This window comes from Oryctolagus cuniculus, chromosome 3, assembly GCF_051225735.1.
Source record: "Oryctolagus cuniculus isolate XC-2025 breed Fujian yellow rabbit chromosome 3, ASM5122573v1, whole genome shotgun sequence".
Taxonomy (NCBI): domain Eukaryota; kingdom Metazoa; phylum Chordata; class Mammalia; order Lagomorpha; family Leporidae; genus Oryctolagus; species Oryctolagus cuniculus.
The window spans coordinates 168651378-168676724 of NC_142869.1; the positions used below are offsets into that span (position 1 = coordinate 168651378).

The 25347-nt window shown below is 45.0% G+C and overlaps 1 protein-coding gene across 9 annotated transcripts in view; it reads right to left on the minus strand.

The window, feature by feature from the left end:
• Positions 1 to 25347, minus strand: part of CHCHD3 (coiled-coil-helix-coiled-coil-helix domain containing 3) — a 280912-nt gene that overhangs the window by 134813 nt on the left and 120752 nt on the right. The gene's annotated exons all lie outside the window — the stretch shown is intronic.

Below are 25347 nucleotides of genomic sequence, written 5' to 3' on the forward strand. Positions count from 1 at the left end.
TGAGTGTGGCTGTGTAATCTAAACTCCACCGGACCCCCAAAGGACCGTGATGAAATGGCAAAGGAGGAACTGTCACAGCCGCGGGAGAAGTACTAATCCATCCTCAAAATCCAATCACTCACACATGCCTCCTGGCAAAACTAGTCAAGGGCTCACAAAATTAGAAAACTAACAAAATTAGAAGTGCAGGTACCCGAGGCAGCTTAGGAGCAGGAGCACAGCCAGCGGGACACGGATTTCACTGACCAGCCCGAACCCCACAAGACCGGCACTGACTCCCGGGGATTTCCCGGACGGCAGGTTGCTACCTATTAGGGACTGCGCAATCATTCCACTGGGTCCCAACCAGCAGTTTTAAAACGAAAATGGAGTAAAATAAAACCGAAACCAGGAAAAGGGGCATAAAATAATAGAATGGATCACATATAGTTTTGTTTCTTATGTGTGAGTTAATATATGTGTGCTCACTAGGTCATGATGTAAAGTGTATTACTGCAGGCCACAATATATTTTTTTAAAATTTTTATAAATATTTATCTACACCAAGAAGGAGTATGCTTCATCGAGTGCCTATACTTGAAGAAGCAGCGCTCCTAGCTGTAGGAGTACACATTTATACCAGAGAGGTGTATGGCAATGGCAGCCCAGGGCCTAAGTCCGCACTCAATGACTGGGGACTTGGGATCAATTACTTACCTCCTCTAAGCCCCAGTTATTCCTATCACAGGGACAAGAATATTATCACCTCGTGCTGTCACAGTTTTTAAAAACATTTGTGGGGTTCTTACAGTGCCTGCATAAGTGAGCATTCCATACATACGAGGCCGCATTATCCACCCAGGAATGCACATCTGATGGGCTTACTTCCCATTACAGACACTGCCTTGCCTTGTGATGGGGGTTGTGTCCCGATAAGCCCATCCTAAATTGGAAAACATCATAAAATCAAAAACGCATTTAACCTGCTTCACCTGCTGCACACGCTAGCCTTGTGGCACGGCAGCCTGCTGAGTGCAAATTCTTTACCCCGGGGCCATGTGGCTGCCTGGGAGCTGTGTGCACTGCCCAGCATCACATTGTAGCAGAGGATGCCGGAATTCTTGTGCGAACAAAAGAGTGTGGCTGCTCCCTGAGTGACACCTGAGAAGCTCATCTGATTCTGGAAGAACCCATCTGAAAGAAAAAGCTGGCCGTTGCAAAAAGGGTGAGATGGGAGAGAGAGAGCGGAGGAAACACCATGGCGAGGCAAGAGCACAGGTCAATAAAAAGGCACAAATTAGATTTTCACACCAGCACACCTGAATTTCCTCCTACAGCTTGCTCTTCCTTTAAACTGCCTTTTCAACCTGGCCCCTAGGAGTGGGTAGGACCGTAATCTTGCCTGAGTTCCCGACCTTATTCAAACCGAGAGGAACCGCCTGCCGTGTTCTTAAAGAAAAGAACCAATTATTAATTAGAGGCCCTGGAAAGTTGGACAGCACTCATTATTATTAAATCCAGTATCGAAAAGGGATGTGGCTAATTATTGTATCTGCTTCTCCAACTGGTCTTGATGAAACATGCTGAAGTTATTCTTGACACAAGTGTCACTAGTGGTAAAGCGCTCAGTTTGTGGCGTCTCATCAACGGCACGCTTGAAGCTCCCATTGCTTGCTGTGAGACGCACAGTTTATATTAAGTTAAACACAGTGTGGTGGCCATTGTCAAGAAAATTGGAGTTGCTCAGGCATGAGAGAGTTACTGATGTTATTTGTCTGGAAGCCTTGTGATTTTAGTGCATCACTAGCAATTGTTAAGCGAGTAATTAAACCATAAAGCCAGGACCTGTGATTTTTCAGTCTTTTCAAAGCAATAATCATCAAAATTCCAACTACCATTTAACTGATTCCCTTCTAAACATGCTGGCAACGCTGATGCTGTTGTCATTCAACCCCGTTGTGTGGTTTATAAAAAAAACTAGATTATGGTCTTTATAGAAATTATATACTGCTCAACTACTTCGCTAGGCACGCGAGGTTTAAAGGAGAAACTCACAAGAAGTGTAAACGCTAGACTTGGATTTGCTCATGTAGACGGCTATCTTGGGTTTAACAACAACTCAAAAAGTCCTATTTCTAGGATTCCAAAACTAAAATAACAGGACCATTGTTCTTATATCCTTTTCCAAACATAAGAATGCATTATATAAATTTCCTGTAAGTGCCTTTAAAATTACAAGCAATTTAGCCTAGGATTCATGCACCACACTGACTGCATGCAATTTCTGTTTTATTTTTACTTCGCATCTCAATTACATCTTAATATTATGGGGGCTGAAATGCATTAAATAAATCACATCTCGCAGACTTCTGGTAAAGTAATACTACTACTACATGCGTTTAGACGGAATTGGCCTGCACTACAGAGTGTTCATCATGTCATCGCCTGCCTTTCCACACTGACATTCGAGGAAGCAGAACCCACCTCAAGCTACGGACACTTCCGGGAACCCTTTTGCTTATTTGCAACTGGCAATTAGTTGTGCTAGTTCATATAATCCAACATTTATAAACAGCAATTTACCCAATATATAAACCAGCTCTTATAATTAGTGAAACATTGTTACTGATTAAGATTTAATATACTGGCTGGTATTTCTGCACTGTGCTGCATGAAGAAGCTCACTGATCTGTCATTAGTCAAAGGACATTCCTTTTTCAAAGGACCTTATTACTGCAAGGTGTTCTGCTAACAAACATGCAGCCACTAAGAAAATTAACGCATTAAAGATCTGTATTACTTTAAAACAATGCATCCATGGTTCTATAAAACGGCAGTACTAAAAAGAAAAAACCTAGTGTGGACACTGTGGCTCAGTGGGTCAAGGAGCCACTCGGGAAATCAGCATCCCACATCAGTGCCAGTTTCTGGCACTTCTGCTTTTGATCCAGTTTCCTGCTAATGTGTATCCTGGGAGGCAGCAGATGACGGCAAGTCAGGTCCCTGTCATCCCGGACTGAATTGCCAACATTAGGGTCGTGAACCAGAGGATGGAAGATGTCCCGTTCTCCCTATCTCTCTCTCACTCTTTCAAGTACATGAAAATAAACATTAAAAAATCCTAGCAAGTGTCTTCAAAAGCTTAAGAAAATTTATAATATTTTGGAGACCTCTGCCTTTCCAGTCATTAAGTAGTAAATGCTTCTACCTTTCATTTACATCCTTTTCTGAAAACTTAAAGGTACTTTCATGCATGCCATCTCAGTAACGTTCCAGATGATTCTGCGAAGTCCACATGACAACTACGAATCATTCTGCGTTTAACAGACAGAGATGCTAGGGCTCATGGAAGGTGAACGACTTGATCAGGGACACAAAGCTAGTAAGAACCAGGATTCACACCCTCGCTGCTGGCTCCAAAGTGAAAGCTCTCTCTTGTGTCATCCTGTAGACCGGATACACGTATTATCACAGCACACACCTGAACTCATCGAGAGACACACAGACACACAACTGGCAAACGGGCAACTCCAAAACTCACCTGGAATGTGATCTTAAATGAATACATGTTCTCAGATAAAGAATGTGAAGTCCCAAGCCAGCCTGCACAGTTCTTAGCTGATTCACTACACAGCTGAGCTACATCTCCAGAAAAACTCAGCAGTCCTAGGCAAACCTAACCACTCCCCCTAAGGAAACGGGAATCCAAGAAAGCCATGCCCCCAGGCCCTGGTGTAGGGTGACAGGGCTCCCCTACTGCCCCCACAGAAGCCTCCAGGAGTTCCCAGTCAGCAGCAAGGAGCAGCATGGGAGATGGCACTCCAGGCAGGACACTCAAACCTCTAAGCCCTGGGGGGAAGGGGAGTGTGTGGAGAAAGATGGACTTGTGAGGCCGACACAGGCACGGTTCCCACTGGTAATGCACAGTGGTGTGTGTGTAGGCTGGGGACTGGGGGCACTGGGTGGCACATGCTGGACCTTTCAAAAAGGAACACAGTATGTCCTAAAGTAATGGCTCTCAGCGAGGTGAGCATGCCCAAAAAGACGACGGGGTTATGGTTCTAGATGCTGAACACTGTCCAGCGACTCTCTAAGCATGAAGGCGTGCTAGAAGGAAACGGGCAGATTTGCAGGAGAGAAAGAAAACGGGTGAACACAAGTGTCTAAGAGTTTGGGCAAGACCCTCCCAAGCTCGTGCTAAAGCAGGAAACAGAGAAATGTGGCAAAGACATCCAGGAACACATGAGTACGTGGTACCATCTCTTACATTAGCTGCCACCCGATTTCTTCTGTGGTTCAAACTGATCAATTGGGGCTCATCAATTAACAAACAGCCCCTATGGACGCAGTCTCTTTGAGTCAAACACAGCTCCACAAATGTTATCACAGGGAAAGTTATTACCTCCTTCGAGGAGCTAGTCATCTAAAAGGCGTGAATGATAGAAGGGAAAACCATAATACATTTGTCACCCCCATTAGCAATATTGGTGCTAATGAGAAAGTACATGAACAAGAACATACGCCTTTGAACTGGAATGTGTCACAAATAAAGACTAGATTAGTCACAGCTCCTCGGATGAGACTTTAGCACTCAGCGCTACTGCAGAGGCAATGCTTACGGTGGTTTCACAGCACAATTTCAGCTACTTAATTACAGTTTTCAAACCATTTCTCACTCAGGAGCTCACAGAAGCAGGATGTGGATGTACGTGGATACGCGAGGCAGTTTGGGATCTTAGGTGTAGCTCAATTCTCTGATGTCCTTGGAAAACAAAGTACTCCACTGAAGAGCGTTTTCTATGTAACTGGGGCCTACCCCTTCATGGGCCATAAATCCTGGCGAAATCTGTAGCCACCTTAAAAAGGGAATCTTTCCTCCGTCTTTCACGCCCTGCATCCGTCCAGGCCTTTGGATAGGAAGCAGGGACGTGTTTCCTGGGTTTTCTGCTTTGTCTTATGGACCATCCCAAGCCGTCGTTGGGAATATTGATCGCTGAACGCCGTATTACAGTTTCTGCTGTTTCTGTTTTGCTTCCTCCTTCAACGCCAGGCATTTTAGCAGACATTTCTCCCGCCAGTGCTGTGATGGCTTCTGATGCTCACAGGCAACTCCGTTCTTCAATTCAGTCCAAGAGAGGGTTGGGAGGTGGCAGAGATGCAAGCAATGGCATATGTTGACCACACAGGATGAGCATGGGGACAGAGAGTGGAGGAGAGCACACGGCTTATTGAACAGCTTTGTTAGAACTCAGAATGGATGAGAAAGGGTATTATTCCACCCGCTTTGCTAGTTTCTGCTTTTAGCAGAGAGAGCAGGGGAAACCCTTAGGCCCTGGACTCTGCATTTCAAGATCCAAGTTGCTTTCTAACAAAGAAGCGACTCTGGATGGACAACGCCCCAAAGGACGTTAAAGCTGATTCTCCCCACGCTTCGGTGAGCCTCACTCTGAAGCATGACACGTTCTTGGCCATTCTTACACGTGGCTCTGCTGCACTCAGGACGAACCTTTTTTCTGCCAAGGGCCACTTGGATTTTAGAACATCATCTGCAGACCATACAAAATTATCAACTTAAAAATTAGCCAGCTGGGACTTGTGTTGTGGCATACTGAGCAAAGCGGCCATGTGCAGTGCCAGCATCCCATAAAGCCACTGCTTTGAGACCTGGCTACACCACGTCCAATCCAGCTCCCTGCTAATGATCTAGGAAAGCAGTGGAGGATGGCCCAAGTGCTTGGGGCCCTGCACCCATTTAGGAGACCTGGAAGAAGCTCCTGGCTCCCGGCTTTGGCCTGGTCCAACCCTGGCTATTGTGGTTATTTGCAGAGTGAACCTGCAGATGGAAGATCTCTCCCTCTCTCTGTGTATGTGTGTGTATGTATGTACGTGTGTGTCTAACTCTGAACTTCAAATAAATAAAATATGTTTAAAATTATTGAATTTGACTCCTGCTCTCAATTGCTTTGGCAGGGCCACACCAGTTGATTCGAGGGCCTCATCTGGCCCGAGGGTCAGACAATCCCCACCCCTGAATGTAAAGTGTTAGGATCTGTGTGTTCAGATGTGACGAAAAGGCTGCGGCGGGCAGCAGCTCTCTGCACAGCCTCCTCATGCTGCGTAAGAAGTGGCAAAAATGACCGCTTACAACCACAGTTCTTGGACTCAGAGCCATCCTCAAAAACAGTACTCAAGACAAGGCACCGCTTCACGCGAGGCTGGTTCCCTGGAAGGCTGCAGCTCCTGCCTCGGCACCCACACCAACACCGTCCTCGGCAGGCCATCTGACACGGAGGCCTCCCGGCTGCTCTGCGGTGCACGAAGACGGTGTTCCTTGTCCTCAGACACACTCCTCGATGGCTAGTGCCAGTCATGCAGCAGCGACCACACACGGCAGGACAGAGGCTGCTCGTGACGGAGATTTCTAAACTCGAGACTCTGCCTCTCCAAAAGCAGCCTCCTTGTTCCCCTTCTGTCCTCCTTAAGAAAACGTAATTCTCAACCCACCCCCCGCCACACTCACCAAGCACACGCTTATCTCTTGGCAATACGGGTCCCTGCCACTGGAGAGACACCCAAAATGGAAAACACAGTACTGTGCTTTTTACTATTATCACCACCCCGGCTTCTCCAAGGACTCCCGGGCCAAGCCTCTGGGGCAGCAGGCTGACTGGCAGGAGAGCAGTCCAGGCAGGGAAGCAGAGGATACAGTGGGGGACCGCTAACGACCGCTCTAGGCTTCCACTGTCCAACTGTGGAGACTGTCTGCAGGTGGCCCGGCCTTGTCACCATCGTCAAAAATAAGCACAGCGACAGGAATCGGACGTGAGACTAGCAACCACAGATTAAAAAAGCGCTCTGCGCACCTGTCTCTGGATTCTCCACAGAACCTTCCAAAGCAAGGACCTCTCACGGTTTGAACAAGACCGGGCTCCAGAATTCATGCCTGGCTTTAAACCCCCGAATCATAAGCTGATGTCACTAAGAAGCGGGCAGCCTTCACAGTCTTTAGGCGCTGGGCCTAGTTGGCAGTCCTTCGGTCACTAGGGGTGCGACTTCGGAAGGTCGCTCTCCCCAGAGGGTTGGTCCCAAGCGCCTGGGCTGGGCCCGACGGCTCTTTCTCGGCTCCCTGGCTCACCGTGAGATGCGTCCTCTGTTTGAACTCCACATTCCCCACTCAATCACTGCCGCCTTCATCAGAGGCCAAAGCACGGGGGCGGCGCCTGATCTTGGACTTGAAGCCTTCAAAACTCTGAGCTCTACCTCAGTCCTTTCTCTCAAGTCAGTTTTGTCAAGTATTTCACTATAGTCTCACACACACACACACACACCTGACTAACGCAAGATCTTTGCTCGTCGGAAGATGAGAAGACCGTGTGGCACAGAAAGACTGGGGCTGTGCCCAAAGGAACACATTTAGTGAGCAGTCAAGCGACCCCCTGCAGGGTCCTCTCTGGATCTCTGCAATAATCCTGGGCCCATCGTCACTAGCTAGAGGCCTTCCGGGGACATCAACGCCGTTCTAATGAGGAAGAGAGGTTGGGGAGAAGAGACGGAAAAGGGAGACAGTATCACAGGCAGGAGACTAGGAGAATATGATTACATATACTGTAAAAACTCTCTACAGTGACTAGTTTATCATCCTTGATACAGGCAAGAACAGGGTTGATATAAATTATTTATGATGTGAAGCAGTTTAATGGGGTATAAAATAGATTCCTTTTTTGCACAGTTAGTAAAAGTTGTAGGGTTCTTCATGTTGTCATAGCCAGAGTGAGCATGTGTCCTACCCATCCAGACTTTTGACAGGAGCATCAATTTTCTAAATTGTTCCCTAACAACTACATGTTAAGGAAGAAAGAAAATTACTCACACTGTTCATAATTGCAATTCTCAGAAGATTCTAAAGAACCCACTGTAATTTCACATTATTGAATCTGGGTGGCTTTATACATCAGAAGCATTTTCAGACAGCTGCTGCTACGTGAGGTACTCCAGGAAGCACTAGGAAGAGCTGAAAATGGCATTACGATACCTAGACTTTGATTACAGACACGAAGACGCTGCACGACGTCTGTAAGACACGAAGAGGGAAATGGGTGACACGGATGTCCCCGCAGGAATGCAAACAGGTCATTCTCTTTGCTGATAATGAAACCAGGAAAAGTTAGCGAAACGAAGTTCACAGGAAAACAAACTCATGTTGTTGATTAAGAACAAAACCCATATGACAGCTGTAGGCTGTCACTAGGCATTTGATTGGCTAGCTGCAAGGGGTCTCTACTGATTGTAAAACATCCAACCAAGCACAAATAATAAACGGATTGGTAGCAGAGAGAGTAATGGATCCAAGCAAACAATGAGAGGGTGAAACAGGAAAGATAAGCATAAGTAAGACCCTTTAAAAAAATCATCTACCTGGCATGCTTAAACATTAGAAGCTGAAAAATTCTGATTTATGCAATGTTCCATATATTGTTTTTAAAGTGTCCTGATGCACAAAGAACAGCCAAGTGACCTGAGTATGAGAAAGCTTAATGAAAAGAGACAAATGTTCATTTTAAAGGATACCTCATGTTAAGCCAAGAAGCTAAAAAACAAAATACTGGTCACAGGGTGGGAATTGCACACAGCAGCTGAAGCGGCCACTTGGGATGCCTGCATGTCCTATGAGAGTGCCGAGTTCAGGTCGCAGCTGCTCTGCTTCCAATCCAGCTTCCTAGCAATGTGCAGCCTGGGAGGTAGCAGACGATGGCTCAGATAGTTGGGTCCCTGTCACCCACATGTGAGACTCAGATTTAATCTCAGGCTCCGGGCTTCAGCCTGGCACAGCCCTGGCTATTGAGGGCCTTTGGGGCATGAATCAGTGTGCCCGTATCACTGCTTTTCAAACAAAGTGAAAACAACTAAAAATTAAAGTACTTTAATGATGATGACTGGGGAATTGCATTGACAAATATTTTTTAAAAAGTATAAATCTATAGTAATTTATAGCATGATGCAAGTTCAAGAACTGGTAAAGACACCACCTTAACAGAATTCAAAGAGCAGAGACAGCCCCAATTCTACATCATTATAACTTGAGAGAAAATAATCAAGCAACTCTCAGGAGAGCAGATAAATGTTTAGCCAAAAAATTGACTTTGGAGAAACTATTCAGGAAAAAAAAAAAACCTGCAGAAATATCATATGCCAAAACAAACACAAGATTGGATAAATATTTAATTGCTTAGAAATTGGAGACAAATCTTTTTCTAAGTACATAAAAGCCACTAAAGGAAAAAAAATTAATGGATACCATTACCTAAAGATGAAAAGTTACAAATGTATACAAGAGGAGCTCACAGAGAAATATTCAGAAAGAACCCTAGAAAGCTTTAAAACAAAGTTATAAATAAGTAATTCAGTTAGCAATGTGTGGCTGTCTCCATCTCTGTTTTCGAACTATATTGTGAAAAGGAGAAACACCATAAACATCCAAGAACAGAGAAATGCTCAAATATCCAAACCATATATCCATAAGCATGCCATAGAAAAGTATTAATAACATGGAAAATATTCACAATATATGGCACCATTAAGAGGATTAAAAAATACTACAGTGGGAACAGGTGCTGTGGCACAGTGGGTTGAGACGTTTCATGGGACATCAGCATCCCATACTGGAGTGCCCACTCGAGTCCCAGCTGCTCTGCTTCCAATCCAGCTTCCTGCTAATGCATCCTGGGAGGCAGTGGATGATGTACAATACACAGGAGGATAGGTACGGGTTATGTGCAAACACTGTACTTTCTCTTTTTACATTTTTATTTATTTGCTTGAGAAGACAGAAGCAGAGCACACTTCCTCCTGAGGTTCCCTCCCCAACTAGACCAGGCCAAAGCACAGCTGAGTCACTGGGAACTCAATTCGAGTCTCCTATGTGGATGGCAGGATTAAACTACCTGGGCCATCACTGCGGCCGCCAGGGTGTGCAATTACAGGAAGCTGGGGTCGGGAGAAGAGCCAGGACATGAACCCAGGTGTGCTAATGTGGGATGTGGAAGAAAAGATGTGCAAACTATGCACTGATAAAGGATTAATGTCCAGGATCTACTAAGAGCTCAAGAAACTCAACAGCAACGAAACAAACAATCCAGTTAAGAAATGGGCAAAGGGCAATAGCAGGCAACTTTCGAAGGATGAACTACAACTGGCCAACAGACACACGAAAAAATGCTCAGGATCAGTAGCCATCAGGGAAATGCAAATGAAAACCACAATGAGGCTTCATGTCACCCCCATTAGAATTGATATCATCCAAAAATCAAAAAGAAATAATAATAATAAATGCTGGAGAGCATGTAAGAAAAAAGGTACCCTAATCCACCGTTGCTGGGAATGTAAATTAGTGCGACCATATTGGAAGACAGTATGGGAATTCTTCAAGGATCTGAAAATAGATCCACCATATGACCCAGCCATCCCACTCCTGGGAATTTACCCAAGGGAAATGAAATCAGCACATGGAAGAGTTATCTGTACCCCCATGTTTATTGCAGCTCTGTTCACAATACCTAAGACATGGAATCAACCCAGATGCCCATCCACTGATGACTGGATAAGATGGTATATACATACCATGGAATACTACTAAGTCATAAAAAAAGAATGAAGTCCTTATGTTTGAATCAAAGTAGATGCAACTGGAAACCATTTGGCTTAGTGAAATAAGCCAAATTCAAAAAGAAAACATCATATGTTTTCTCTGGTATGTGACAGTTAATATAGAATACCAAAAAAATGTATAGGAATGAAATGGCCATTTTGGGATATGATTGTCATTTTTAGCCCTTGCTTATACTCCTGTGGAACTGTGATCTTCCTATACATTACTTGTTGAATATTATGATTAGTGGCAAATTAAGCCTGTGAATACAGAGTGTGTTAAAATTAAGGTGTTGCAAAAACTGACGAGAGGCAAGGGGGACGGTTGAGGGGGAACAGGAGGTGAAAGAAATGTGGTTGTCTTCTTGGAACTGTTTTATGGAATGCACAGAATCTGTTCCCTTTATATTAATAAAAATTTCTTTAAATGTAAAAAAAGAAAAAAAAAAAAAAACAACCTTTTGAGGTCGATGTTCTGGCGCTGTGGGTAAAGTCACAGCCTGAGACACCAGCACCCTATATGGGTACCAGTTCCTGTCCCGGCTGCTCCACTTCCAATCCAGCTCCCTGCTAATAGCCTGGAAAAAGGAGCAGGGGACGGCCCAAGTGTTTGGGCCTCTGACACCCACATGGGAGACCTGGACGAAGCTTCTGGCTCTGGTTTTTAGCGTGGCCCAGTGCTGACCATTCTAGCCACCTGGAGAGTGAATCAGCAGATGGAAGATCGATTTTCTCTCTGTATCTGTAACTCTTGGTTTTTAAAACGTAAATCTTTCTTTAAAAAAAGCAACTTTTTAAAAGGCTCATCTTAAGCCAGCACTATCTAATTAGATTAGAAATAAATGTGAATATAATGAAATAATACTTTTCAAATAAGGTGTGGTATTCTAGAACTCTATTTTGTGTGTGAATGATAAAGGAATGTAGCATACCAAATCCAGTTTCTTTAATATTCTATATGTGTAATAACACATTCACACACATACATAGCAATGAGATTATCACCCACCAAAACAAATTTCATTCAGTACTAAAAGCTAATACAGCTCACATGTGATTAAATAGCCACAAACTTCCCAATGAGAAATAGGAAGTATGAGAATGAGAAAGACTAAATGAGCGGTTTTTAAGTGATATTTTATATCATTTTTAAAGATTTACTTATTGGGGCCAGCGCTGGGGGTGGCAGGCTAAGCCACGGCCTGCGGTGCTATCATTCCATCCCATCCAGGCACTGGTTCATGTCCCAGTGCTCCATTCCCGATCCAACTCCCTGCTACTGGGCCTGGGAAAGCAGCAGAAAATGGTACAAGCGATTGGGCCCCTGCACCCATGTGGGAGACCCAGTAGCAGCTCCTTTCTCTCCTGGCTTCGCTCTGGCCAGCTCCAGTCATTGCAGCCATTTGGGCAGGCGGGCGGGCAGGGGGACCAGTAAATGGAAGATCTTTTTCTCTGTCCCTCTCTCAATCTGTAACTCTGCCTTTCAAAAAAATGGGTAAATTGTTTTTTAAATTAAGATTTATTTATTTATTTATTTATTTGAAAGGCAGAGTAATGGGAGAGAGGGAAAGAAGGGGGGGGGGGTAGGCGAGAGACCTATTTTCTCTCCACCGGTTCACTCCCTAAATGGCTACAACATCCAGGAGGCTGGATGAGAAGCAGAGCAGCCAGGACTTGAACCAGCACTCTGATACGGGATGTGGGTGTTGCAAGCAGTGGCTTAACCAGCTAGGCCACAATGCCAGCCCTGTTAAAAGGCCAGCCCTAAATGAGGGGCTTAAAACACACACACATGCAAGAACAAGCTGGAAAGATAATGTTACCATGAGGAGTGAGCCATAATCTGTGTAACACTTATTCAAGAAAACCCAACTTTCTTTAATGAAACTTTGCTTTAAATGCACATTTACAAGGAAAAACTAAGCTACTTGAATATATATTGAAGCTTAAGTGACATGCATGCTACTAACAATATGCACACCAAAAGTACACAAGAGTTTTATGAATTAAATTTGGAAAAAGAAAAACCCAGCATAATATGTTCTTTCTTCCCCAAAGATTACTCAACCCAATCTACATGAATACCATCTAGTAATTATACTCATGACTCTTGAAAGCATGATTGCCAGAGGTCAGATCAACATTTTTAGTGAAAACAGTAAACAGAACTATCTGTATGTGTACACCAGCCAAACATCCATTTAGTAATTATAAACAGCATAAAAGCTGGATACATTATTAGTTTATCAAACATGAAAATTGTCGTGCTGGTGATGACTGCATTAAGCCTTGATAAGATAGGCGCAGATAACCACTAGTAAACAATTCAATTTCACTGAGATCTTTAATTGGCCACTATACAAGCAAACACTTTTGGAAGAGAACAGTAAGAAATTCAAGATTATTACCATATCTTTGGAATGCATCTAGTTTGGTTAAAATATTCATCAACATGCCTTGCATATAATCCCGTTTTAGACTACTAAGGCTGGAACATCAGTAAAGGGTTCTTCTTGTGACCTTGCTCAGTTTAGGTCAGGGGCTAAGCTGAGTTGACACTGGCCTCTGGCATCCTTTGGGGTCTCACTCAGGAGGGAGGGAAGATAAGCGTTAACTCTTTCACTGTTATAGGTCATTACTCTAAGGGGAGTTAAGTGTAGCCTGGCAGTTAAGATGCCCAGTGTAGCCTGGCAGTTAAGATGCCCACGACGCACATCCTAGTGCCTGGGCTTGAATGCCAGCGCCGGCTCCTGATTCCCGCTTCCTGCCAATGCACATCTTGGAGGCAACTGTTACCCACATGGGAAACGTGTCTGAATTCCTAGCTCCAGGCTTCAGCCCAGCCCCCCCAGGGGCACGTCAGTGGGTGGGAGCTCTCTCTGTGTTTGTTGTTCTATCTGTATCTCCGCCTGAAACATTTTTTAAAAGTTAACTTGAAGGACCTGCGCTGCAGTACAGGAGATTAATTCACCACCTGTGACCTGGATGGAGCTCCAGGCGTCAGTCCAGTCCACCCCCAGCTGCTGCGGCCATTGGGGCAATGAACCAGCAGGTGAAAGACCTTCCTGTTTCTCTCTCCTTCTCTGCACTCTGCCTTACAAATAAATACATCATTAGTCTCACATTCCAATTTTATAAATGTGCAGTGAATGTAAATATTGCTATACATCAAACTGAGTTCCAAAGTGACAGGAGTCTATTTTTCTGCAAATCTGCATTTCTATTATTGAGTTTACAGCCTGCTTTATATGGTATTTTATCAAATGAGGAGGAATGAAAGAATAAAAAACACTACATTAAAATGTGTTTAGACAATGTTTTTAATCTGGAGAAATTTCTGAATTTGGGGCCAGCGCTGTGGCCCAGGGAGTTAAAGCCCTGGGCTGAAACGCTGGCATCCTATATGGGCACCGGTTCAAGACCGGGCTGCTCCGCTTCTGATCTGCTGTGGCCTGGGAAAGCAGTAGAAGATGGCCCAAGTCCTTGAGCCCTTGCACCCACGTGGGAGACCGGGAGGAAGCTCCTGGCTCTGCCTTCAGATCAACACAGCTCTGGCTGCTATGGCCAATCGGGGAGTGAACCATTGAATGGAAGACCTCTTTCTCTCTCTGCCTTTCCTCTCTGTGTAACTCTGACTTTCAAATAAATAAATCTTAAAAAAAAAAAAAAAAAAAACAGAAATTTCTGAATTTTATTTTCTTTTATTGTGCATTTAATGTTCAGCTCCACAGTAACTTTCACTCCATCCTGAAACACTCAGCAGCTGTTTGTTCTACCAGAAAATGTACGTGAACCAGCGCTCTTTTTCCCTAAGTGTGCACACAGCTTCACTGATCTTCAAGACATGAACTAATGAGTACTCACAAGACAGATCACTCTTGGAATACTAGAACCTAATGATGATTGCTGCTTTCTGCGTTAAATAAATGCTTTTTTAAAGCAAGCAGACAAAAGGACATCCTAATAAAATGACTTTCTTATATATGTGACTTATTTATCATTTATTAATACTTTAAATTCATGATATGTTACAATAGTGTGAGGCATAATTTTATTCATCAAAAACTGAAGGAAATAAACCATGCACTGCAAATTGCTTCCCCTTTCCCTCCCTGCCATCTTCCTTCACTTCCACATAAGCTGATGGCATTAAATATAACATTTGGTGATGTGTAATACCACTGCGCTTGAAAATATACATCTACATGGTGATGATGTATAAAACAAGCAATAAAACCTTGCTGCCAGTTTTCAAACGAAGAAAAAAAAAGTCTAACAAGTAGCCAATTTATATAATTAAACGCTGAGTGAAATTTGATTTCCTACTGTTATGTCACTTTAATTACTGTATTTCAAATGATATTCACATATCACTAAAAACTCTAAAATGACTGATCATAAAACACAAGCGTGACAAGGATCCCACAGACAGACACAAGATGCAGCCACTGGGAAAAAAAAAAAGAGATGGGTGCAGACTCAAAGGCAGGTGACTAAATAATGCATAAAACCCGGGAGATGGTTACCAAACAGTAAGACTAGTTTTTCAACAAACGTACACATCAAACTGAGAGCCTGTACTTTGGGACTTCCTTTTCCAGCCTAGACAAGTGGTCTCACTACATTGGACTCACTCCTTCCATCTAACTGAAAAAGCGATCACAGGTTGATCGCCCAATAGCCTTGCGTCCAGAGGACTTCTGGCTGTTGCCCAAAATCAAGTCTACTCTCAGCTGATCAGGATTCACCACCCTGGAGGCTACTCAGAGCGATGTGCTTTTTAAGGCCAATTCTCCCAAACGGGAAAGGCAAGAAGGAAGGAGACAGAGGGGAGGATGGGAGAAACGGAGGGCCAAAGGGTCTGGAAATCGAAGAACAGCAGCTACAGTAGACCTAACAGCTTCCCAAGGAGATTCCTTTGGGGGTTAGTAGGTAGGGCGACAGATAATGCATGACCCAGGCTAGATTTTAGACAACTCTCATTATAGTCATGGTTCTGCAGGCATGAATTGGTTGACATTAGCATCTCTTTTGTGTTTTCATGACCTACAGTATTACCTGAATTCAAGAGGAAAAAAATTCTATGGGAAATCAACCACTAATGTTCAAATAACACACATGTCAACTCAACATAATACATAAATGGCTTTTTCAGTTTGATATTTTATTTTTCCTCCATTACTCAACTGACAATTGACTTTCTCACAGCCCAAACTTTAAAATGGAGAAACAGATTCCGAAGGCATTTTTTCCCTGTAATTAAAAACGGCTGCTTAGATGCTGAGAGAGAATTTCTCAAGGATAATACTGCTTTTCACTTTTCCCTTGAAAGAATCAAATGAAAGAGAAGTGTGTTGAAATCAAGTACTGTAATTAGAATTCCATTTGGTCCATCACCCCTTTCAAAATTTATTTAAAGATTCTAGATTTTACTGACAACTTTTTAGCACCACAGTATCTGGGAAAATAATAGTATTTGGTGTTTTCAAATGAATGTATGTTATCAAAAAGTCAATATGATTTACAACAGCAAAGCAGTTGTCAGGAAATGTTAAGTATCTAAATACTTCTCAAAATTGTCTTTTCACCAGAAAGCTCGGATATCAGTTGTGCAGATCATGTAATGTAGGAGGATGCTAGCACCTCAAAATGCCCATCCTACCTTTATATGGGACATCTGATTTTAAGTAAGGTTCGGGAAAGTGCTCTGCACACCTTCTAGCTCCTTCAGCCCACTCCACCCTGATGCCTAGACAAGGACATGATACCAAACTTCCTTGCACCCTGTGGAAGAGAACTGAATCCATACAGTGCTGAAACATCCCCCAAGTTCAGGGTTGAGAATTTGGCCTGGTGGTTAAGATGCCTGCCTCTCACACCGGAGCACCTGGGTTCAATCCCCAGCTCCAGCTCCTGACTCCATGTTCCTGCCAATGCAGACCCTGGGAGGCAGCGGCGATGATGGCTCAGGTAGTCAGACTTCTGCCACTCATGGGAAAACCTGGCTTGAGTTCCCAGCTTTCAGCTTCCACTCCACCTAGGCCCAGCTCTCGTGGGGGGGGGGGGGGGGGGGGGGCTCTGACTCTGTAATAATAAAATCACAGATTCACCCTTCAAATGACTCTATATTTATTGGCTTAAGTAGCATAATTGTTCCAGAATGCAAACATATATGTCCTCCAGAAATGGGTGATTCTAAATTTTAAACAGCTCAACAACTTTTAAAAAAACAACATACCCAATAAATAAACGACTTCATATAGCGTCAGCTTTTCAAGTGAGAAAAGCTAATATTCAGGTCCTAGACTTCATAAAATCCTAAGCCTTTGAAAATCAAATATGTGCTTCTTAAGTACCAAAAAAAAAAAAAAAAAAAGGTAAAAAAAATTATTTCTCCAAAAAGGTGCAAGGAGTTTTGTGTGGAAGTGCAAACACAGATGAGGCCAAAAAAGGCATTCTAGAACAGCAAGGGAATGGCTAAGGTGACATTGGAGGGGAGAGGTTAAAAAAGTAGCCACAAGTCAGCAGGCAAGGCCTTTCCAGTTGCCAGCTGTAAAAAATCTGACCATCAGTTTTTCTGGCCCAGGTTCTCTCTCTTACTTTGGAATACAGAGCCCCATGCACCTGCCCCATGCACAATCCTGCTGTCAACAGTCAGTATGAAAAAAAAAATTCACAGACTTGTCTAGAAAAGAGAGGGGGAGCATCTTCGCAAGTTTAACAATCATTATTCAAATAGCTATGTACAGGTGCCAAAAGTACACATGGTTTTGCATGTTTAAAAGATAAAGTCATTCTGCTTTTTTCCAAATAAGCCATTGCAAATGCAGTCATCTTTGCAAAAATTCAGTAAAGGGCCTTACTCACCTACTCTTGACGTTTCAGGAAAATAATGTGGCTTAATTTATTTATCTGAAGATTTCCCCCTCACAACAAAATAAACAATGTGCTACTACGTATCGGTATTATATAAAGACAGCCTATGTCCTACAAAACACCTTTCATCTTCTGAGAATCACTCTGATTCCATGACTGATCAGAAAACAGAGCGAGAGTGACAGCCAATGGGCAGTTCAAGGCCCAGCACAGAACAGGGTGCTAAGAAACAGCAACTTATAAAACTTTGTAAATTCAGATTCGGTGGGTGGTGTTTTTTTTGGTTTTTGTTTTTGTTTTGTTTTTTTTTTTTTACTTTAAAAAGTTGTGGTTTTTTTTTTTTTAATTAGCTATTATAGAATGCCTGGAAAAATAATTCCTGGGCTGCATTCAATGCTATCAACTGTGTGATACTGTGTGGTATGCTGCTATGTGGTTTCTCGATTTCATCAAAATTACATCTGAGGGAATGAAAACCATTTGTCTACATTTAAAATTCCCCATCCCTACAAGTCAATATTTTCCCTTGATGCATTCTAAATGCCCTGGTAGAAATTATTTTGAAAAGAAGCCATCAAAGGTATGCTAATGACTCTGAATGGTGACAGATGCTGGGAAAACAGGCCTGGTGGCTGCGGCTGGGCGCCATTAGCTATCTGTCATCAAGTGCTCTGGCCTTGTGCGGTTATTACTGCTGTGTTGCTCAAGGGGGAAAAAAACATCGAGAGTTTCCTTTGTCGGGCTAAAACCATAAGCTACTCACTTCTAATGTTGGGATCTCCACTATTTATCTGCATGACAATCAGGGAAACCAGAAGTAGTGAAATACTGGTTTAACAACATGATTGGAAATAAACCATGAGAAAGGCCGAGGAGGAGGCTCCGCATGCTTTGAGACTGGGTGGGGGGTTCTCCAACCTGGGACACAACTTGTAGGCAAGGTAAGTCCTATCTCCTGTGAATGATCAAAGGGCCGAATTCCTAGCCCTGCTTGGGGCAGTGCAGGGGAAGAAGGGGAGGCAGCCGCTGTGGAAATGCATCACCACTCAGACCGTCTTTCCGCAACCTGCTCAGGATATCCGCTGATCGCCCGTTTTGAAGAGGGACACTGATGCAGGCACCGTGGGAAACGCATCAGGAAATGAGCGTCCACATCAAGAATCGGAGCACTGCCTGTTCACAAGCTGCTTTTCTATACATCAGCTCATTTGATCCTCCCAAGAAAGCTGCCATCTTGACTGAGAAGAGGGGCAAAGTTCAAGAGCCACCACCCCCCCCCCGCCGCCCCCGGCTGAGGACTTGATTTTGCTAAGACCGAGTAAGGATGAAGTGGCATCAAGAGAGAGGGATGGGGGAAGGAAGAAGAGGGCGTTTTCCTTACAAAACTAGGAAGAAGATGACCGCTGCGTAACATGCTTAACACAGAGTTTACAATCACAGGACGTGCAGGAAGCTTGAAAGAACTGACGGGTACCAAGGCCTTGTCACCAGCAATGGGCTCACCCCAAAGCCACCCCAACCACTGGGCTGCCAGGCGGCAGGAGGAGGAGGGTGATGCCTTGCCTCTGTGCCTCCGTCAGTTGTTCGGTTCACATCGAGCGGTGAGCATCAGAGTCCTGCATTCTAAAAATGCGCGTGCCCAGGTCCTATGCTGTGAATCTCAGTGTGCTGGGGTGTGTGGGTTTTCCGGCAGCTTGAGAGGGGACGTTAATGACTTGCCAGACTTGAGAACCACCGTCCTAGAATTACATAGCTCTTTCCTCTTGCGCCTGTGTCTGCGGCTGACGGAGAAAACAAGATGGGCGCAAAATTCACAACTTTAAAAGCTAGCTGCAGATTTTACGAGTGAAGGACAGGAAGTGTAGCAAGGAATTAAACAATAAACAATCCTGTCCAGGACGGTAATATCAAGCCTAAGGGATTCTTAACTACAGAAAGGAAAGCACTCCAGCCGCCCCTGCATGGATAGATGAGAGCTTCACTTTCATAGAAAATGCAATAAACTTAGGCTATATAGATTCTGCTGATCATAAGTGTCTGATAAAAAGTGTTATAATACCCTAGGCTCAAAAGTTTGTACTAACAATTTGCCATTGGAGCCCAAATTATAGACTGCAGTAAAACCAAATGCTCATTACCCACAGAAAAGATTTTAAATCTCTACCTTTTCAATGGGAAGTGGCCCCTAGGCACTAAATAATAATGACAACAGGGGAGGTGGCAGTAAAATAGCCCACCTTTAGTGAGACCTTTGAAGTGTTCTAAAAAGGTCTCTTATAGCCATCTATAAAGTAGAAGTCAACGTATCCATTATTTACTTACTTTAGAACCATGTGGTAATAAACTCAATATTATATTCAATATCTCACTTCATTACACCAATAGCTGTCTACTCTGGCCACTGGAAAGGACTGCTTAAATGGCAAGTCCTTCATTTATATGTAAAAACCCATGAACTGTTGTGACCCACACTCTTCATCAGGGAAACTCCTCAATGACACCCGGGCTATAAAAAGAACCTTTATAGAGTCCGCGATTCAGCGTAACTCTAAGCAGCCTTACTAAGTGATCAGTGTCTTTTCAGAGGCTGAGGCTTCTAATGTATTGCCAAGAGGTGTTCTTAAAATGAAGACTCGGAACATGTGCCTGCCTCAGGTAAGGCTGGACCCTCGCCCAGCTAAGCTCCACAGTCCGCTCTGAAGACCCAGGAACCAAAGCTCCCCCACGTTCCAGATTGCTCCTAAGAAACTCCTTGATCTCATGCTCCATGTGACACATCAGACCTGACGTTTGGGGGACCAAGGAGGCCCAGCAGAGGACTGAAACTGCCATCATACCAACATTTGGACTATTGGACAATCCAAAGATGCCACTCTATGGCCAAGTCTCCCGGACCCCAAACCACCTGCTCAGACTGACGTTTTTCTCTCTGCCAGCTACGCTGGAGGTCCCAGCAGGCCTGCTCACAACACCCTAGACAGTATACATTCCATTCAGTAGACAGCTGTGAGCTCCTACTGAGTACAAATCCAGGAATGGAAACGCAAGTACAAACGACAGGGTCATTTTCTACCTCTCCCACTCCACAACGGAATCCACATCCCAGAGAGAGATGTGCACACACACTTGCCCCGACATACAGGTCATCAATGGGGTGACAATTTGTCTTGGTTTGCCTGCAGCATCCTAGTTATCTGGATTGTCCCAAAGTAATTACCAGTGCCCTCCTTGCACACTCCTGGTGTGGACGATAAATCATAGGGTTCCCCCAGTCACACCAGAGAAACGGAGGGCTGGGGAAATATGGGGAAGACTGACCACTTCTGTTCTGGGAAACCAAGAAGCCTTCACTAAGAAGATGCTTATGCTGTGCTTTGAATGGAAAGGCAAAAATGAAACTGAAACAAGACGGATGACAGGTGGGATAGGAAAGCAGAGGCGACATGGCAGGCCACGGGACCAGCAGGAGGCGCACAAGTACAAGGTGCCTGTCTGACTCGGTCAATGGAGGTGTGCAATACAGACACTCCACGCTGCTTGAGAGCCAGGATGATGCGCCAGGGATCTCCCCTCCCCCCACCAACAGTACCTGGCACAGAACCCACGAATCAGGGCATGGCAGCATTTGGTCACCTGTGTCCTATTACACACCTCTGCAGTTTCCAGTGGAAGATTATGACCATGATGCCAGCACTCTTTTTGTTGCCCCCAAAGTTTAGAAGAATCTGGAGGAACATGCCACAAATGCCAGACACCAGGTCCTCTGTGCAGACAGGGTCAGGAGTCACCCTGAGGCAATCAGCCAGGGATAAATTTCTTTGAGAGGTGGCTGAGATGTGAAGGCAAGTGATGATGCCAACACAGTGCCACCAGAGCTTCTCCTGTGCCACCTATGGCGTCACAACGATAAAGGACTCGACAATGTTCAGAGAGATGAGATGGGCCCACAACTGCAGGCCCAGCTGCCCATGGGATACTACGTCTGGGCCAGGAAAGCCACGAGGGCAGCAGCAGACCAACTAGTGGGCAGGGTAAAGAGTCATCTCTACTCTCCCTTCCCACTGCCTGTCTCCATTCCTCCACATTTCCATATAGCATACTTGACCTTATTCACAGACAGAATGAGTCACATATCACCTGTTACAATCAACACTGAGCTCCAGGCCTTGCTCTCCACAAATCTCCTCTAGAATACAGACACACAATGGACCACGGGAGTGCCTTTCCTGTGACACAGACGTCAAAGAATGCAAAGTAGGAGCCATCTCTGATGGCAACCGCAGTGGGGGAAGAGTCAGCAAAAGCCCTCGTTAAATCAAAAAGTCCCAAACTCTAACGCCGCATGGCCTGCATGTCTGCAACTTCAAGCTGGGAGGGAGATTCTGTCATCAGATAGCGGGGGAAGGGGTGACATTCTTCAACCATTGCTGCTGACCCACGGCCACAGTTACAGACAAAGCAAACATCTCCCCATCCTTCAGCCACCAGTGTGCATATTCCCAGTGTGTTTCCAGCTCTCTACAGAAAATTCAGACTGCAATATTAAAAAAAAAAAAAAAAAACAAAAAAAAAACCACTTCTTCTTTTTCACCTAGAAAGTAGAGTTAATCGCTGTCCCTGTTCATTTATTATGTCGACTTGGCCAGACTATGGTGTCCAGATGTTTGATCAAACATCAGTCTAGTTGTTACTGTAAATATATATGTATATATACATATATGTGCATATATGTATATATATCTATGTGTATATATGGGCATGATTAACATTCAAATCAGTAGGCTTACAGTGAAACAGGTTACCCCATGCTGTGGGTGGGCCTGTTGAAGAAAGTATTATCCACAACACCTGTTAAGGACAGCAGGGCGGACTTCACTGGGTGGGGGAGGCAGCAGAGTGACAGAGACAGGGCCACAGCCATGGAGTTTTTGCGATAAAGCAGAGGACTGGGCTCAGCCTCAACTCCAACAAGGGAATGTGGACAATTCTAACCAAGGAGCAGGGTGGAGTTCGGCAGATGGAAAATTACTAAGAGGGCACAGTAAGGTCAAGGGGCAGGACAGCGTGGTAAGACAGCAGGGTAATCACACGGCCAGCATAGGTGACTTCCCCCTAAACCATCGTAGCAGGATTCCGGCTCCAACTGGGCTCTGCAAGGGCAGAGGAGGAGACCCAAGGTCAGCTTGGTCAGAAAGGTCTCAGGGGAGCCTACGCTTCAGTCAGTAGAGAGTCTTTCTCAGGCCTCATCCAACAAGCTCAAGCCCTTCAAAGACTGAGGTCTCCCTAAAGAAAAAGCAGATGTGCCCCCCAACTGCATTCAGACTCAAGACGGCAGCATCGGCTCTTCCTTGGAGCTCTAATCCCCGGCCTGCTCTGAATATTCCAGACTTGACAGGCCCCACAGTCACAGAAGCCAATTCCTTAAAATAATTCTCCCTCTCTGTCTCCCTCTCCCTGTCTCTCTTTTTCTCCCCAACACACACACCTACTACTGGCTTAGTTTGTATGGGGAATCCTGAACAATACAGATTTATTTAATATCCATTCCAGTTATTTATACAGTGTGCAGTTTTAAAAATGCTTTCAGAAACACTGTCTTCTGAGTCAATGTCAAAGCTGCTCAAAATCAAATAGGAAAGTAAAAGGGATAATTATAATGTACTCTACAGTCACAGAATGGCACAAAATAAGGTCGATATATTGATTTATAGTACTACACAGTGAACTAACTTTTCTTATCCTTTAGGGAGGGGTGGGGAACGTCTGGCCTGCAGGCCATAGAAGGCCCACGTAAAATCTTTTCATCTGGCCCTGCCAAGGCAATGACTGGCAGCACTCAACATTCAATAAATCTATAGCAGGCTGACTTTTCAGCTCATAATTTGGTATGGCCTGCAAATGATGTTATAAATATCCACAGGGCCCTTGGCAGAGAAAAGGTTCCCTACCCCTACTTCAGGGTTAAGCTCCCAACCCTATTATTCTTCCTAATCTCTAAGTATTTCATGCATCAGCATTAAAGCATGTTATATATCAGTTCCTCCTACCAAAATGCAAGCTTGTCAGGGCAAAGGATTCGGCTGTCTTTGCTTTGGCTGGCTTTTACACTTTAGTTACTGGTGAGCTACACCCATCTACGCCTAGCACAGAGACCTCAGGGGCCTGGCACACAGGGGGCCCTCAACAAAAAACTGCAGAGTAAACAGACACAGGACTGAACCAGGGGCACAAACACATGTGAGGAGAGAGAGAAAGAAGAAGCGAGAAGGAAACGTCCACTCTTACTAAGTTCATGGGCATGGTGATGAAGGGGCACTTCATCAATAATCCCACACAAGTGCAATTCAATGTCACGGTAATCACACAGTGAGGTCTCTCAAGGACCATCGGCCCCTGTACTCAGTGACTCTGCTTCCTTGCTTCCAGGCGGGAGCACAGAGAGCTGGATCCCACCTGCTTTAACTGTGGCGTTGACAGTGACTGATAAACACATGGACCTTCCCCTCATTATTTGGGAGAGATTGCGGCAGAAGGAAGCTGTTTCCTTGTCTAGAAAGATAGGACGCACAGCCACTGGAGGCTCATGGGTGAGGCGGTGGGTAGGGGGTGGAAAGGGCGGCTGAGAAAACTGATAAGCAAACTGGAGCACAGCAGAAGAGGCACAGGCGTGCATGCCCACAGGCCAGCGAAGGAGCTGTCAAGCCACACACGGGCGCCCTCGGCGTGCGCGGCTTCCCCAGCCTCAGCAGAACTTCTAGTCCTGAGCCGGCCCAAACACCTACAGATATCCCTGGCCTTGTTCTCCAACCAGCGATCCCTGCAGCCTCCTTGGAAACCACCGTGAAGACTGGAAAACACTCCAGTGAGGGAACTCAAGACGCCTGGCTGAGGGTCCTGGCGCTGTCACTTCATTTATCAGCGCCCTGGGCCTCTTTCTTCACAAATCCAAGAAGGAGGCTAAGAGAGCATGTCTCAGATCTGTTCATCCTAACAGGAAGTGTGGTGAACACCCAGCATGACCTGTCCCCACCTCCTCCAAGGCTCACCGGCTTCCAACAAAGCGGAGAGGTCCAGGGCTAAGGCCCAAGGCACCAGGTCCTGGACAAAACCCTGCAATGGCTGTGTTGTTCTAACGTGGTGTAGTCTCACATAGCCAGGGACCACCGGGCTCCCCCTCTGCCGAGGCACACCGTTTCCAATCCCCTTTCTTCAGTGAGGATCTGAAGAAACCCCCACTCGGCACCTGGCGCAGGGATCATTTTGCTGGGAACAACGTGGGGGCCGCCTATCCAAGGGCCCAGGGGGAAGAGCCTGTGACCCCGGGGGAGCCCAGCATTGCGCATGCACAAGCCTGCGCTGCCAACAGGCTCAGAGTTTGCAGGAGCGTATCAGTCAACTAGAAGGCCAAACCATCGCTTGAAGATAAGAATTATTCCTGCAGAGAACAGGCCTGTGAGATTTCCCACCAAGACCAGCTCTTTCTCTGGAAAGCCAGCTCACAACAAAGGGTTCTACGCTGGGCTGTATGTCCTGCCTGTGGGATGGCCGCAGGTGAAGAAAGCTTGCTGTACAAGCTTCTCTGTGACAGGGACCACCGGGCTCAGACCACTGTCCGATCAGGACAGGGTGGGAGGACACGGCCGCTGCTTGTCTTTGAAATCTCAATATGAAAGAACAATTAACAATCATATACTATGGGTCTTCAAAACATTCGTGGAAAATGCACATTATGAAAAAACTATGCAAGGGTTTCAGAACTGTTTGTGCCAAAATACCTCATCCTTTAATTCAATTTTTCCATGAACTTTTGAAAGTGACTTTGTAGAAATATTTGAGGTGCATAAATTA